Genomic DNA, 14,785 nt, shown 5'->3' with positions numbered 1-14,785 from the left:
CAAAGGTGCTAACACCCATCCAGATGCTTAAAGGCACAGCATCATGTGCCTGTCTACTCAGTTACAACACAGCCGCTATTAGGGGACTGATCTCTGTGAATTACAATACGAATGCTCACCAGTTCCCCTCATTATTTCATGGTTTGGAAAAGTTTAAGACTATGAAATATAGGTTGCATTTTAATGACTAATTGTTTTTCATTTACAAGAAGCTGTTGAAAAAGAGCTTGAATCTTTGCTTAAGCATGATATAATTGAGCGTTCTTCTGGTCCAACACCATGGGGTTCTCCCATAGAAGTGGTGCCTAAAAAGAATGGTGGAGGACATGCATCAGGCAAACAAGGCAATTGAACGAGAACGACATCAAGGTTCACACATGGTGCCAAGGTCTTCTCTCGCCTTGATTTAAATAAAGGTTATCATCAATTGGAATTTGAAGGAGATTGCAGGTACATTGCAACCTTTTCTACACCTGTTGGTCTGTTTGGATACAAAAAACTTAGGGGCTTATTAGGATGGCGGACGGAAAAGGGTACCGTCCGCCATGGTCGCGGCAAAATCACTCCCGCCCGCACCGCGGGGAATCCGCGGTTGCGATTAGGATATTCATGTCGAGAAACTCCGACCGCGGCGGACGGATCACATCAAACACCGTCCGCGGTGGACGGAACACATCAAACACCGTCCGCGGCGGACGGAACCAAAAGAACAACCACCGCCGCGGACGAACATGACCGCAGGAACAGGCCCAACCACCGCCATACCTACGGAGGTTCCGGCCGCGCGATTAGGATAATGCCGCCATTTCAACTGAACTCGCCGCCGTCCTCCACCGCCGCGGAAACAATACTTCGGAAAACGGACCATGACTGCGGAAGGACCAAACAAACACCATCCCTGCCGTCAAACCGATTACAAAATGGCAGACGGAAGTAAATAGAAAACACACTAAACAGAACACCCAACCACCTGAAACACCCACCCCCAGCAACTACACGGCCCAATGACACCCCCCAAGCACCGAAAAATGCACCTAAATCACCACACCCACAGAACACCTGATTGCCAACAACCATTGGGACACCACCACCACACAGAGTATAAAATGAATCCCTCCCACTACCACAGTCCTTTGCATCACAGCATAGCTGCAAGCAAGAGCCACATTACCACGAACAGCAGACTCACAGAAACACACATACAACCTGCACACAAACACACACACCACACAAACCAACAGAACACCATCCCTACACACCACACACCTGCACATCCCACCCCACCACACCAACACCTTGCACATCACACACCATGGCACCAAAGAAAAATCCCAAATTCACTAACAGTGAGTTGAAGGTCATGGTGGATGAAATCATCCGTGTCGAACCACATAACTTCGGCAACCTAGTCCAGCAGACAACCTTGGCAACCAAAAACCACATGTAGGACAGGATAGTGACCAGAGTGAATGCGTCAGGGACCGTGCCACGCACCAAAAACGAGATCCAGAGGCGGTGGCACGACCTCAAGGCAAGGGTGAAAGGCATCAGGGTAAAAAACCACCTGCGGGCACACCACACTGGCGGCGGCACTCCCCCAGAGCCCATTCCATTTTCTGAATGGGAGGAGAAGGTGCTGGGCATACGGCACCCTGAGAGCCTGGAAGGAATCGAGGAGGGACAAGAGGCTGGTAAGTACAAACCAATGACCACGATCACACTGCCATGGTCTGCCATGCACAACTGCCAACACACATCTCCCTGTCCCCAATCCATGCATGTGGACCACACAGTCCTCCAAATGTGAAGTCCTGGCCTCAAATGCATACACCATGACCAAACACAAATGTTGCCACCTTCCTTCCCAGCCTTGCATGTTGTCAAAGCAGCCAGCACTACAACTTCCAACAGGCCCCCATGTCCACAGGGAGGGTGGCAGTGGGTGGGGGGTATGTGCGAGAGGTGGGTGGGTGGGTGAGAGTCCAGCACTACAACTCCTAACAGGCCCCCATGTCCACAGGGAGGGTGGCGGAGGGTGGGGGGTGTGAGAGACCAGCACTACAACTCCCAACAGGCCCCCATGTCCACAGGGAGGGTGGCGGTGGGTGGGGGGTGTGTGCAAGAGGTGGGTGGGTGGGTGAGAGTCCGGCACTACAACTCCCAACAGGCCCCCATGTCCACAGGGAGGGTGGCAGTGGGTGGGTGGGTGAGAGTCCAGCACCACAACTCCCAGCAGGCCCCCATGTCCACAGGGAGGGTGGCGGTGGGTGGGGTGTGTGAGAGACCAGCACTACAACTCCCAACAGGCCCCCATGTCCACAGGGAGGGTGGCGGTGGGTGGGGGGGTGTGCGAGAGGTGGGTGGGTGGGTGAGAGTCCAGCACTACAACTCCCAACAGGCCCCCATGTCCACAGGGAGGGTGGCGGTGGGTGGGGGGTGTGAGAGATCAGCACTACAACTCCCAACAGGCCCCCATGTCCACAGGGAGGGTGGCGGTGGGTGGGGGGTGTGAGAGACCAGCACTACAACTCCCAACAGGCCCCCATGTCCACAGGGAGGGTGGCGGTGGGTGGGGTGTGTGAGAGACCAGCACTGCAACTCCCAACCGGCCCCCATGTCCACAGGGAGGGTGGCGGTGGGTGGGGGGTGTGAGAGACCAGCACTACAACTCCCAACAGGCCCCCATGTCCACAGGGAGGGTGGCGGTGGGTGGGGGGTGTGAGAGACCAGCATTTCAACTCCCAACAGGCCCCCATGTACACAGGGAGGCTGGCGGTGGGTGGGGGTGTGTGTGCGAGAGGTGGGTGGGGTGTGTGAGAGAGGTTATTGATTTGTAATGTTGTTACGAAAAACATGTCATGTCCACAACATTGATCATGATAATCTTGTCCCTCAGGTGATCGCAACTTGACTGGCGAAAGCAGCAACCGCCAGCACCAGTCGCCCCCCTCACAGCACGGACTCTCTGGGGACGAGGCCATTGCCAGCTCAGGCGCAGAGGACATTGCGGGGCCAAGCAGTCTTCCAGGGCCATCAGGGTCCCAGGACATCACTGCCTCCACCACCTTGGCCTGTGTCACCACACCAGCACCTGCCATTGTGAGCTGTGCAGCCACCACCACCACCACCTCCACCACCACCACCACCACCACCACCACCACTCCTGCCTGTGCCACCCTGCCTGATCCATCAGCTGATGATGGACCATCAACATCCCAGGCAAGCAGGGAGAGTGGACGGGAGAGGACAAAGGTGAGGGCACAGCTCACAACCAGGAGTGCAGTTGTCTGGCGAGGTGGGGAAGGACACCCACCCCATCCTGGCGCCGAAACCCTAGAAGCCATTGCCAGAGTCAATGCCTCCTATGAGCGGTCGCAGGTACAGTCTGATCGGGCACACCAAGACTCACAAGAGAGCAGTAATCTGTTGCGGTCAATTGATACCCGCATAGGCCAAATTGTGGACCTCATGGGCCAGCAAACTGCTCTGTGGAGTAACTGGCTATCCCGCGCCACACGACCACCCCCTCACCCTATTGCCCAGCGGGACCGCTCACCAACACCACCGCCACCCACACCTGAACCCACGGACAGGGAGGTGGCCCCTGACCAACCTGCCCCCACACCTGTCTCTGCTCCGGCTACAAGACGGAGGGGCCGTCCGAGGCTGGATGCAGCTGAGAGCAGTGGTGTTGCTCCATCTACCCGCTCTAAGAGGGGGCGCCAATGACTTCACCCTTGTCTGAGCCTGCCATTCACCCTGCAAACTATCCTGTCCCACAATGCCAACCATTGCCACACGTCTGTTGGACTAGCTGGACATCACACATTGTGGTGTCCCTACGGTGTTTTCATCTGCCATGACCTTCAACTCTCACCCCCCCACCAACACTTCTTTGTAAATATGCACCAACATCAATCCTCAACCTGTAAATAAACATCACGTAAACACTCAATTATGTGTGGCCTCCATGTTTTAATCACATGATTGTCTTAGAATGTAACGTTACCAGGTGCAGGGATCAATGTAGTTGAGAATCATGCCTCTGTGGGAGTGACCTAGGGATAATGATAGAACAACAAACACAGGTCAGGAAAGAGATTCACACCCATCACAACACACTGTACTGCAACATCCCACAAACCACACTCATCAACAATTAAGTGGATAACAGGACACACATCAGGGAGCATTGCATGTACACCATGTAGCACACACATTTGCAAACACAACATACCAGTACAGGCATCATAGACACACCACATCCACACTCCACCACCAAACATACATCATGCATTGTCTGGCTGCACAAGCGGTAGTTACTCACATTCAAGGGAAATAGCGATCAATGAGCCGACACCTCTGGTCCACACCTTCTTCCTCACCACTATCCTCATCAGTCGACATGGGTGGGATGGGAGGCCGAGCAACCTGCTGGTCTTCAGGGTCCATGGTCAGTTCAATGTTATTGTGCAAGGCCAGGTTGTGGAGCATGCAGCATGCAATCACGATTTTGCATACTTTGCCTGGTGAGTATGGCAGGGCCCCTCCGGTTTTGTCAAGGCAGCAAAACCTAGACTTCAGCAGTCCAAAAGTACGTTCTATCACTCAACGTGTCCTCCCATGGGCATCATTATAACGCAATTCACCAGGGGTAGTAGGATTCCTGATGGGGCTCAGCAGCCACGGCCGGTTTGGATTCGCAGAGTCGCCTAGGTGGGGTGATGACAGACACAAATTTCATTACCAGGATTTGTGGGAACACCATGCCACACATACAACACTATTGTCCTCACAACACACTGACAACACAATTGTCCTTTCAGCACACTCATCTACAAGCCACGCACGTTGTGGACGCAGATTAGCCATCAGTTGGGGGACAATGCTGCTCCGCATGATGTGGGAGTCATGGGCGGAACCGGGAAATCTTGCACACACATGCGAGATGATGTTGTGAGCCAGGCACACCACTTGCACATTGATAGAATGGTAGTGCTTCCTATTCCTAAACACAGCTTCACGAGCCTGGGGTGGTATGAGACCAATATGTGTTCCATCAATGGAACCCACAACATGTGGTAACTGGGCTAGGGCATAGAAGTCCCCTTTGACTGCTGCCAACTGTGCCGGACGTGGAAAATTGATGTAATCATCCTTGTAAAGCATCATGGCATTCAGAACATCCCGCAGTACCATGCTGAACATGGATTGTGACATCCCTCCCGCATGACCAACTGTGTACTGGAATGTGCCAGTTGCAAAGAAATGAAGTGCCGCCATCACCTTTGCTGTGGGTGTGAAAGCTCCAGGATATGTCCTGCGTGGCTGCAGATGAGGTGACAATTGTGTTACAAGCTCCTGTAATCTCAGTCGGTCAAGCCGGTATTTGCGGATCACCTCCTCGTCAACCATGTCCTCCAGTACAGTGTATGGTCGATGCACATTTGGAGCCCTCCTGTGTGTGAGTAGATGGCAGCAGATGTCAAATGACCAACAACGCATAGTTGTGCAACACTATCACATCTTGAGCAACACAATGCTAATAATACATGTTGCAGACAGTGATGATATGTGTGACCGGAACAATATATAAGGCTATAGAGCTGACTACACACACAATGTACAACCACAAACAACATCCTGTGTGCTAACATGTGCAATGTAACGTGCACACATGTTCAAACATCTTGCAACAACACATGACTGAGGGCCCATATGTGGACAAGCGTCCACACAGACACACATGTACGTGCACAAACAACATGAAATTGGAACACACCCTCCTCCACCTACAATGCCCCCTCAGCTGACATGCATGGGCACACTACAACAGACACGCATACACAGAATGCATGTACACACACATCATTGTTACTTGCACACACAAACCACACACTCACAACAGCTAATGAATGTGTGTACACACCCTTGTGGTACTGTGTAGATGTGTAGAAATGAAAACGTGTGTCCCCAAAACCAAGACGTCAACACGTCGCTATGCACATCTGACGCAACTTGGGGACACATCACTAGCCTTTGTTAACCACTGGCAAGGTCTACAGTCTGAGCACACATGCAATTAATGGACATGAATGTCGCACGTGGACACGGTCCATAGACTACACATCAATATTCTTCCAGCATTCCGGACATGTCCTGACACACACGTACAACTAAGAAGATTACATGTGTGCGGAGACATGCAGTGTGTGTACATACGCCATCTGGGGACGCCTTCCACCAACACAGAAGAAGACCGATTACACAGCAATTAAGCATGACATGTCCTGTATGCTCAATGACCATCCCGGTTACACCCCGCAAAATGCATATGCGCACTACCGCGACGGTGCATCATTTAAAAACAAACACTCACTGGTGCCGCTATGGCGGTGCACGCATTCTGCGGCGGCGGTGCAGGCAAACACATACATTTGATGATGCAATCTGAAATGGCAGTTGAGAAAACCCCTTACAGTGTCATTGCCTCAGCCACCGCCAGTCCTGGCAGGTCACCCACCGCCAGTCCAGGCCGGTCACCCACCGGCAGTCCAGGCCGGTCACCCACGACAGTCCAGGCCGGTCACCCACCGCCAGGACTGGGCGGTGCCAGAACTGGTGGTGGGTGACCGGCCTGGACTGGCAGTGGTTGACCGGCCTGGACTGGTGGTGGGTGACCGGCCTGGACTGCCGGTGGGTGACCGGCCAGGACTGCCTGTGGGTGACCGGCCTGGACTGCCGGTGGGTGACCGGCCTGGACTGCCGGTGGGTGACCGGCCTGGACTGCCGGTGGGTGACCGGCCTGGACTGCCGGTGGGTGACCGGCCTGGACTGGCGGTGGGTGACCGGCCTGGACTGCCGGTGGGTAATTGGCCTGGACTGCCGGTGGGTGACCGGCCTGGACTGCCGGTGGGTGACCAGCCTGGACTGGCGGTGGGTGACCGGCCTGGACTGGCGGTGGGTGAGGCAATGACACTGTAAGGGGTTTTCTCAACTGCCATTTCAGATTACTTCATCAAATGTATGTGTTTGCCTGCACTGCCGCCGCGGAATGCGTGCACCACCATAGCGGCGCCAGTGACTGATTATTTTCAAATGATGCACCGTCGCGGTAGCGCGCGCACATGCGGTTGCCGGTGTGAGAACGTGACGGTCCGTGCACATGTAGCCAATGGGAACAGGTTACGCGTTGCACGTAAGCGCATTCAAAAATTGCGGAAGACATGCACCACCACACCAATGCGAGTCATTGGCTCTTTTTGAATGATGCATCCAGGGAAAACCAATTGCTGCAGACGTGTGCCACTGATATGAGCTCAGGGCCCTATATATGTGTGAAGTTTTTCTGCACACATTCACTACTTCCAGCCACTGCTGCCTGTGACCGTCACCTCCACCTACTGCTCCTGAGCTATCCAACAACTGCTGCCTGCGACCGTCACCTCCACCTGCTGCACCTGAGCTATCCAACAACTGCTGCCTGCGACTGTCACCTCCACCTGCTGCTCCTGAGCTATCCAACAACTGCTGCCTGCGACCGTCACCTCCACCTGCTGCTCCTGAGCTATCCAACAACTGCTGCTGTAGTGCCACAGTCCTGGACCTTGCCATGTCGAGAGTGCGAGAGATCCGGTCTCGTCCCTTCACCGCAGCGGAGCTTGATGTCCTTGTGTACGGTGTGCTCAGCCACTATGAACGGCTCTACGGTGACCCCGGACAGGTGGTAAGTGAAGTGGGTAACATGTTGGTGGGCATGAGGTGGTCACTGACTCCTTGCTTCTGCAAGCTTGGCGGTGTGCTGTGGGACCTTCACATGTGTTGTACTGCGCATGGCTGCATGAAGATACGTGTTTCTGCAATGTTTATGAATGTCAAACAGTCCACTGACGTTCCCCTCTTGTCTCCCATCCTGGTAGGTGAAGCTGCACCTTCGCAAGGCCGTGTGGAGGACCATAGCACGTGATGTACGGGCAGTGGGGGTGTGCAATAGACTATAGAATAGAAAGGCGTGGTGCACAACACGTGTGGAAATAAATCTTTTGCCTATTTTATTTATTAGTCTAATTCTATGTACAGCAAATGTTAAAAGTTTGTACACGTCCATCCCACATGGTGGAGGCATTGATGCCATTGAAAAGGCAATATTGAACAGTGATATTTCTGAATCAATGCAAGTGTTCCTCATGGAACTTATGATCTTTACATTATATCATAGTTACTTTGTGCATGATAATCGATGGTACCAACAATTGTCAGGGATGTCCATGGGCAACTGCGCAGCGCCAACGTATGCGAATATTTATATGTCAGAATTTGAGTCCATAAACATTTATGGTAACCCCAACTGGATGGATAACCTAAAGATGTATGTGAGATACATCGACGATTTATTTTTCATCTGGAAAGATACAAGAGAGAGCCTGGCCATAGCTCTAGATGAACTGAACAAAAAAGATAACAGAATACAACTTACATGGCAACTGAGCGAAAACATGATAACCTTTCTGGATGTTTCAATTAAACGCACAAACATAGGACTTGAGACCAACCTATTCAGGAAAGAGACTGATCGTAATACCACCCTTCATCACTCAAGTTTCCACCAGCATTCCTTGAAGCGCCATCTACCCTACAGCCAGATGTTACGGGTTAAACGCATCACCTCCAACCCAGTGACATGCGCCCAGCACATGAAAGAAATCAGTGCAAGGTTTCTTGAAAGAGGATATCCACAAAACTTAATCATGGAAGCAGCTAACAGAGCATCAGGCATCACACGGGAGAAAGCACTCAGCAGAATAGAGAAATCAGATGACACACGAATGGTGTCCAAGTATTCAACCCACAGTGGAAGATTCAAGAAAATAATCCTTAATCATTGGCGAATCTTGTCATCAGAACCTGACTTTAATGATCTATTTAAACAACCGCCTATATTTGCTTACACACGAGCTGACAACCTCAGAGAGATTGTATCTAAGGAACCACAGCAACAAGTCTCATACAAAGGTACTCAAGCATGCTTGAATTGCAACAGTTGTAACAATGTGATAAAAGGCAATGTAATAAGACACCCTATGAAGGGTAACAACATTAAAGTAAACGTCAACGCCACCTGCGATTCCAGCAACTTAATTTACCTTCTGAAATGTCCTTACGGAAAGATCTATATTGGGAAGACAGAAAGGAAAATCAAGGTTCGCTTGAACGAACATAAATCAAATATACGGACAAAAAATGCAAAATCCAGCATAGCGACACATTTCACTGAGCATCAACACAATGTGGCGCAACTGAAATACATGGTACTGGAGATCATCGAAAAGAAGGAGGGAAGGGACAATAACAAAACCCTCCTACAATGTGAATTGACATGGATCTATCGTTTGCAGTCACAGAAACCTTTTGGGCTCAACGATCGCATTGAACTAAGTTGCTTTTTATGATTAAAATTCGTGGCATTCGTGACACTATGTACCTTTTGTGGCATAACATGTTTATTTGTTTTCACATAATCGGCAACGGCCAGACATTTTCAAGTAAGTCGAGAGCTTGTCTCGCTATGTCCTCCGCACTGAGCTATTCCAGCTCAGCGCTTTCAGGAATCTAATATTGCGTACATTTTTCTGTCTTCAGATTCGAGTGAATCTTTGCCCCGATTGGACATGTAAGCATTTTTTTCATTTACCCGTCACCTTTGAATTATTTTCATTTACCCGTCACCTTTGAACTCTTTCACAATCACGGGTTCTCCCACCACAACATTTTGTTGACCCCGTTATTTCTATGATTGCACACTCCGATTTAAGCATGCAATGATGATTTGAAGAGCATGATGTTTATGTTCATATTACGATTTATTATAGACTGAGTACTAAGAGTTTTGATTATAAGTGTGTATTCGTGTTTAATCATTTCAGAGCTCCTGGAAAAAGGGCATGTTTGCCCGAAATGCATCGGAGCAATTGAGCGATATAACCGAAAATGATTTGAAAATGATTTGACAATATAATTTGAAAATGCGAAGCTAAGAGTTGAATGAATATTAAAAGTGATCAAGAAATCAATGACAAATTACGGAGGAGTCTCTCGTGTTTGAACGAACCCGAAGAGAGTGCCCACAAATAGGGATGCGCCCATATGTCAATGTTCGCACATGAAGGTGTGCAATAGACGACACACACACTGCCACAAGCGCTGGGACGACATATCCAGGCTGAACAAGAAAGTTGCGGAGATGACACTGGGGATCATTCCAAGAACAGTCCGCCTTGCCCGATGCACCATGACACCTCTAATGCACCGCATAATTGCTGTGACGCATCCTGACCTGTCCGCCCGGCTGAGAGGGGATCAACAGCAAACTAGCGGTAAGCAGACTGTATGTGTCTGTAACTTGTGAGTCTATGCATGTATTCGTGCTCAGACACAGTAGTGACATCCGCGGTGCGTATCTTTTGGGGCAGGTGGTGGCATTCATGTAGGGGATGCATGGCGATGTTGCTGGTCTCCACAGAACAGTTCAGTCATTGGCAAACACTGTGTCTTCAGCCATTGTACAGTCGCATAGACAGGGTGCTACTTCTGTACCACCATCCACACCACTTGATGTTACAGGGGAGAGTGAGTTATCAGACCAGGCCTCTTATTCAGGTTATTACACTAGGAGCAGCCACAGGCAGCAAGGCAGGGCACGGAGGGCACATCCCCTAGGACTGGGATATCTTTCTCCGAAGACGACGTGAGCTACACTGGAGTTGACTAAGCATGGGCGTAAAATCCGTTCCGCTCGCGGAATTTGCGGATTTTCGGCAAAGTCGCAATCCGCGAACTCTAGCAAATTTGCCGAAAATCCGTAAATTCCCACGCGGCAGATTTTTTTTCTTGGTGATACAAATTTGCAGCGAGCGGCGTTCACTTACCGTCATTCAGCGTTTGCAGAGTTGTTTTTCTTGATATTTTGCGAGTGCTGCGCCATTTTGGATCTTGCTGCGGGATCCCGCGGGAGTTTGTCGACCGCGATTACGTCATCGCGCCTTGCCACCTTGCACAGCACGCATCGCGAGAGTTCGCAATTGCGAACACGTAGGTGCGGCGGGCAGCAACAATCTCGCACTCGCGAAATACAGATTTTGCAATTCTGCACAAGAAATCCACCAGCAAACAGCATAAACCTTCAGAAAATGATGATTTTTATCAGAATCACTCCTCAGGTTGACATTTTGGAAGGAAGTGCCCCACAGTCTCCAACTTCCTGTTCCTGTCCAGCAGGCTCCTCCCAGTGCTTTCTTCATGTGCTGGTCACTTTCATTTGGACCTTGACCTGGAAGGATTACTCTTTGTGGATGCTGCTGGATATTTGGATGTAAGGCCTTTTTGACTTTCTATGGATCACTTTTGGATTAGAAATCAACTTTCACAAGTAAGTTTGTTTGGGGCATTACAGTTGCTGCAACTACAATTTTGAAACTTTTTCAGAACATTAAATAAAATATATTGTGGGTAGCCACAGTATCCAGTAGGACCAGGGTTAGTTATGGGTGCATGATACAACTGTTTTGTTGAATTTAAACATCATTGAGGCCATGGATGGGCTGGGATTGTGCTAAATTTTGTGTTTTTTTGTCAATTTCTTTGGGGCTGCTGGTGTGACCTTTTGCCCAGGGGTAGTGAGTGGTGCATGGACTGAGTCTGCCTGTGGGGTCTCTTTAATGTAAACATCCTGGATGGCATTGGATTGTGGTGATTTTTGTGTGTTTTTTGTTTTTTTGGGGGTGTTCTGTTGATGTGGACTGGCCATGTGGGTGGTGGTGGCCATTTTGAGTGCTTGTACAGGCAGGCCCTCCACATGTGCTTGGGGTGCAAGGGGCCATTTTGAAGACAGGCAGTGTCTGAGGCCTGCACCCATTTTGCCTAGCTTTCATCCATTATGCCCAGGGGTAGTGAGTGGTGCATGGGCCTAGTCTTTCTGTGGGGTGTCTTCTTGAATTTAAACATCATTGAGGCCATGGGTGGGCTGGGATTGTGCTGAATTTTGTGTTTTTTGTCGATTTTATGGGGCTGCTGGTGGGGCCTTTTGCCCAGGGGTAGTGAGTGGTGCATGGACTGAGTCTGCCTGTGGGCTCTCACTCTCTTTAATGTAAACATCCTGGATGGCATTGGATTGTGGTGATTTTTGTGTGTTTTTCGTTTTTTTTGGGGTGTACTGTTGATGTGGACTGGCCATGTGGGTGGTGGTGGCCATCTTGAGTGCTGGTACAGGCAACATGTGCTTGGGGTGCACCCATTTTGCATAACTTTCATCCATTATGCCCAGGAGTAGTGAGTGGTGCTTGGGCCTAGTCTTACTGTGGGGTGTCTTCTTGAATTTAAACATCATTGAGGGCATGGGTGTGCTGGGATTGTGCTGAATGTTGTGTTTTTTGTCGATTTTTTGGGTTGTATAACTGATGTTCCTCTGTCTTCCATTGCTTTTAGGTGCACAAGAGAACCACCAGTGCCAGGAAGACGTCCTGCTGCGGTGTGTGCAGCACAACGTCACGTGTGGCCACAGACAACTCTGCAACTTGTGAAACTGCGGCCTGCTGTTCAGAGTGACATCTGAAGAAGATGGCCCCAAAAAAAGTTCCCCATAGCTCCTCTAGCAAGAAAGATGCCAGAAAGGAGCAGAAGAAGCAAGTTACCAAGCAAACTGGTGTGCCGCCCGCCACATTTTTTGGGAATAAAAAAAAAAGTACGCCTGCAGCAGCAGCGGGATCTGCTGGGGACCAAGCTGGGAGCAGCACCCCCGCTCCATTGGGCTCAGTGCCACCACCCCCCACGCCAACTTAAGTCCAAGCCCTTGAGTGCTGCAGAGGCAGCCAGTCTACTTGTTCATTCACCATCGACCAGTGATGTTGGCTCATCGCAAGAAAGTAGCAGCAATGTCCCTCAATCAACACAGGTTGTTGTAACTCATCTGACGAGTGTTGAACAACCACAGCTGCAACAACAACCACATGTGCAAGTACAAGCCCAAGTACATGTGGAAGGAGAGGCGGCGCAAAGAGAGGAGCAAGCAGAGTTGCATGGAGGGGCACAACAAGTGCCCACAGTAGTTGTTCCTCCAGAAGTAGGGGCACATCTAGAAATCGACAATCAAGCCGAGGTATCATTCGAGGAAGCCACTCCTCCTGATGATCATTCATTGTCTTCCAATTCCCGAGCAAGGAAAAGATCAAGGGTGGTGGTGTCTACATCTTCTTCAAGCCCACCTCCTTCGGATGATATGGATCTTACTTGGGAACCAGCACCACTGCCGTCTGAGAGTGAGGCTGAGGCACACCATGATCTGACAAAGGTAGCTAAGCGTAAAAGGAAGGTCGTCGAAACTCTCATAGTTATGGAGTGTGATGACGCTCAACAAGAATTGGCGTATACTCCTGCTGCTGAAGACTCTCACGACGACGACGCAGTCATCACTAACGTCACTGACCGTTTGACCCTAGCCCGCTGAGCGTGATGATGAAGTCGATGAGGAGGCAATGGGAACACCACAATCATTGAAGTTAACTAGTACACCACCACCTACCGCTTCCATATTTCTTCCTCACCAGAAGGGACCTCCATCCACCTCGACCTCAATTAGTGGTGGGCAAAGTACACAACGTAGTAAAGTTCAGCAATACGCATCCTCCACTTCATCTGGCATTAGCAGCATGACCACCACCAGTATCGCCTCCTCTGGCTCCCCCAGACATTTCAAGTCCGCAGTTTGGGACTTCTTTAGTATTTGCCAAAAAAGGGAAAACCTAGCCATTTGTAGCATTTGTAAGCATTTGTAAGCTTGCAGTTAGTCGTGGTAAGCTTGGTACCAACTATGGTACCGGAGGCCAGAGAGGTCATCTTAAGAGACAGCACCTTGTCCAATGGTTTGCGCCCCTAAAGAAGATCAAGGAAGCCCGAAATGGAAGTCAAGAAAACGTTGATGTTCCATCTGATGATGACGAGGAGGAAGAAGCGTCACACGCTTCACTTACACCCAGTACCCCTGTAAGCACACCCCCTGTGAGGCACACTAAGAGTGTGGGACAGAGTGAGACACCAATGCGAAAAAGTTCATCAGCGAGCGTAACTGGGTCGAAGAAGTCATCATCATCATCCCGTAAAATGGTCCAGGGCAACATTAGAACCATGTTGTTTTCAGACGCGCCATATGAACGCAACCACCCAACGGCGCATCTGTATAACACTAAGCTGGCTAAAATGCTAGCGCTGGATCTTCTCCCTTTTTCTTTTGTAGAAGGGGTTGGTTTTCTAGAATTAATGGCAGCGCTCTACCCTAAATGGAAGGTTCCTAGTAGGTTCTATTTTGCCCGAGTTGCGGTTCCAGCACTACATGAAGATGTGCTGGAGGTGATTGGGGCAGCTTTGCAGAAGAGTGCTGTTCACACTATACATCTGACAACAGACATGTGGACCAGTGGCGCAGGCACTGATTACATGTGCATCACTGCACACTGGGTCTCTTTTTCAGGGGTTAAAGCAAAGCTAAACGCAGGTGCTGACCTGGACCAAGTTTTTAAAGCTGCTCGGAAACATGCAACACTAGCCATGTTTGGCTTGGAGAAACGTCATACAGCAGAAAACATTTTGAATGAGTTTAACACAAAGGTCTTTCACTGGCTGTCCCCAAAAAAACGCGAGATTGGTTATATTTCCACGGATAATGGCGCCAATGTAGTTAAGGCCATGGATCTGGGTAACTATTTCAGAGTGCCGTGTTTGGCGCACTGTATAAACT

Source organism: Lissotriton helveticus, chromosome 6 (genome assembly GCF_964261635.1).
Source record: "Lissotriton helveticus chromosome 6, aLisHel1.1, whole genome shotgun sequence".
Classification (NCBI taxonomy): domain Eukaryota; kingdom Metazoa; phylum Chordata; class Amphibia; order Caudata; family Salamandridae; genus Lissotriton; species Lissotriton helveticus.
This window is presented reverse-complemented; position numbering follows the sequence as displayed.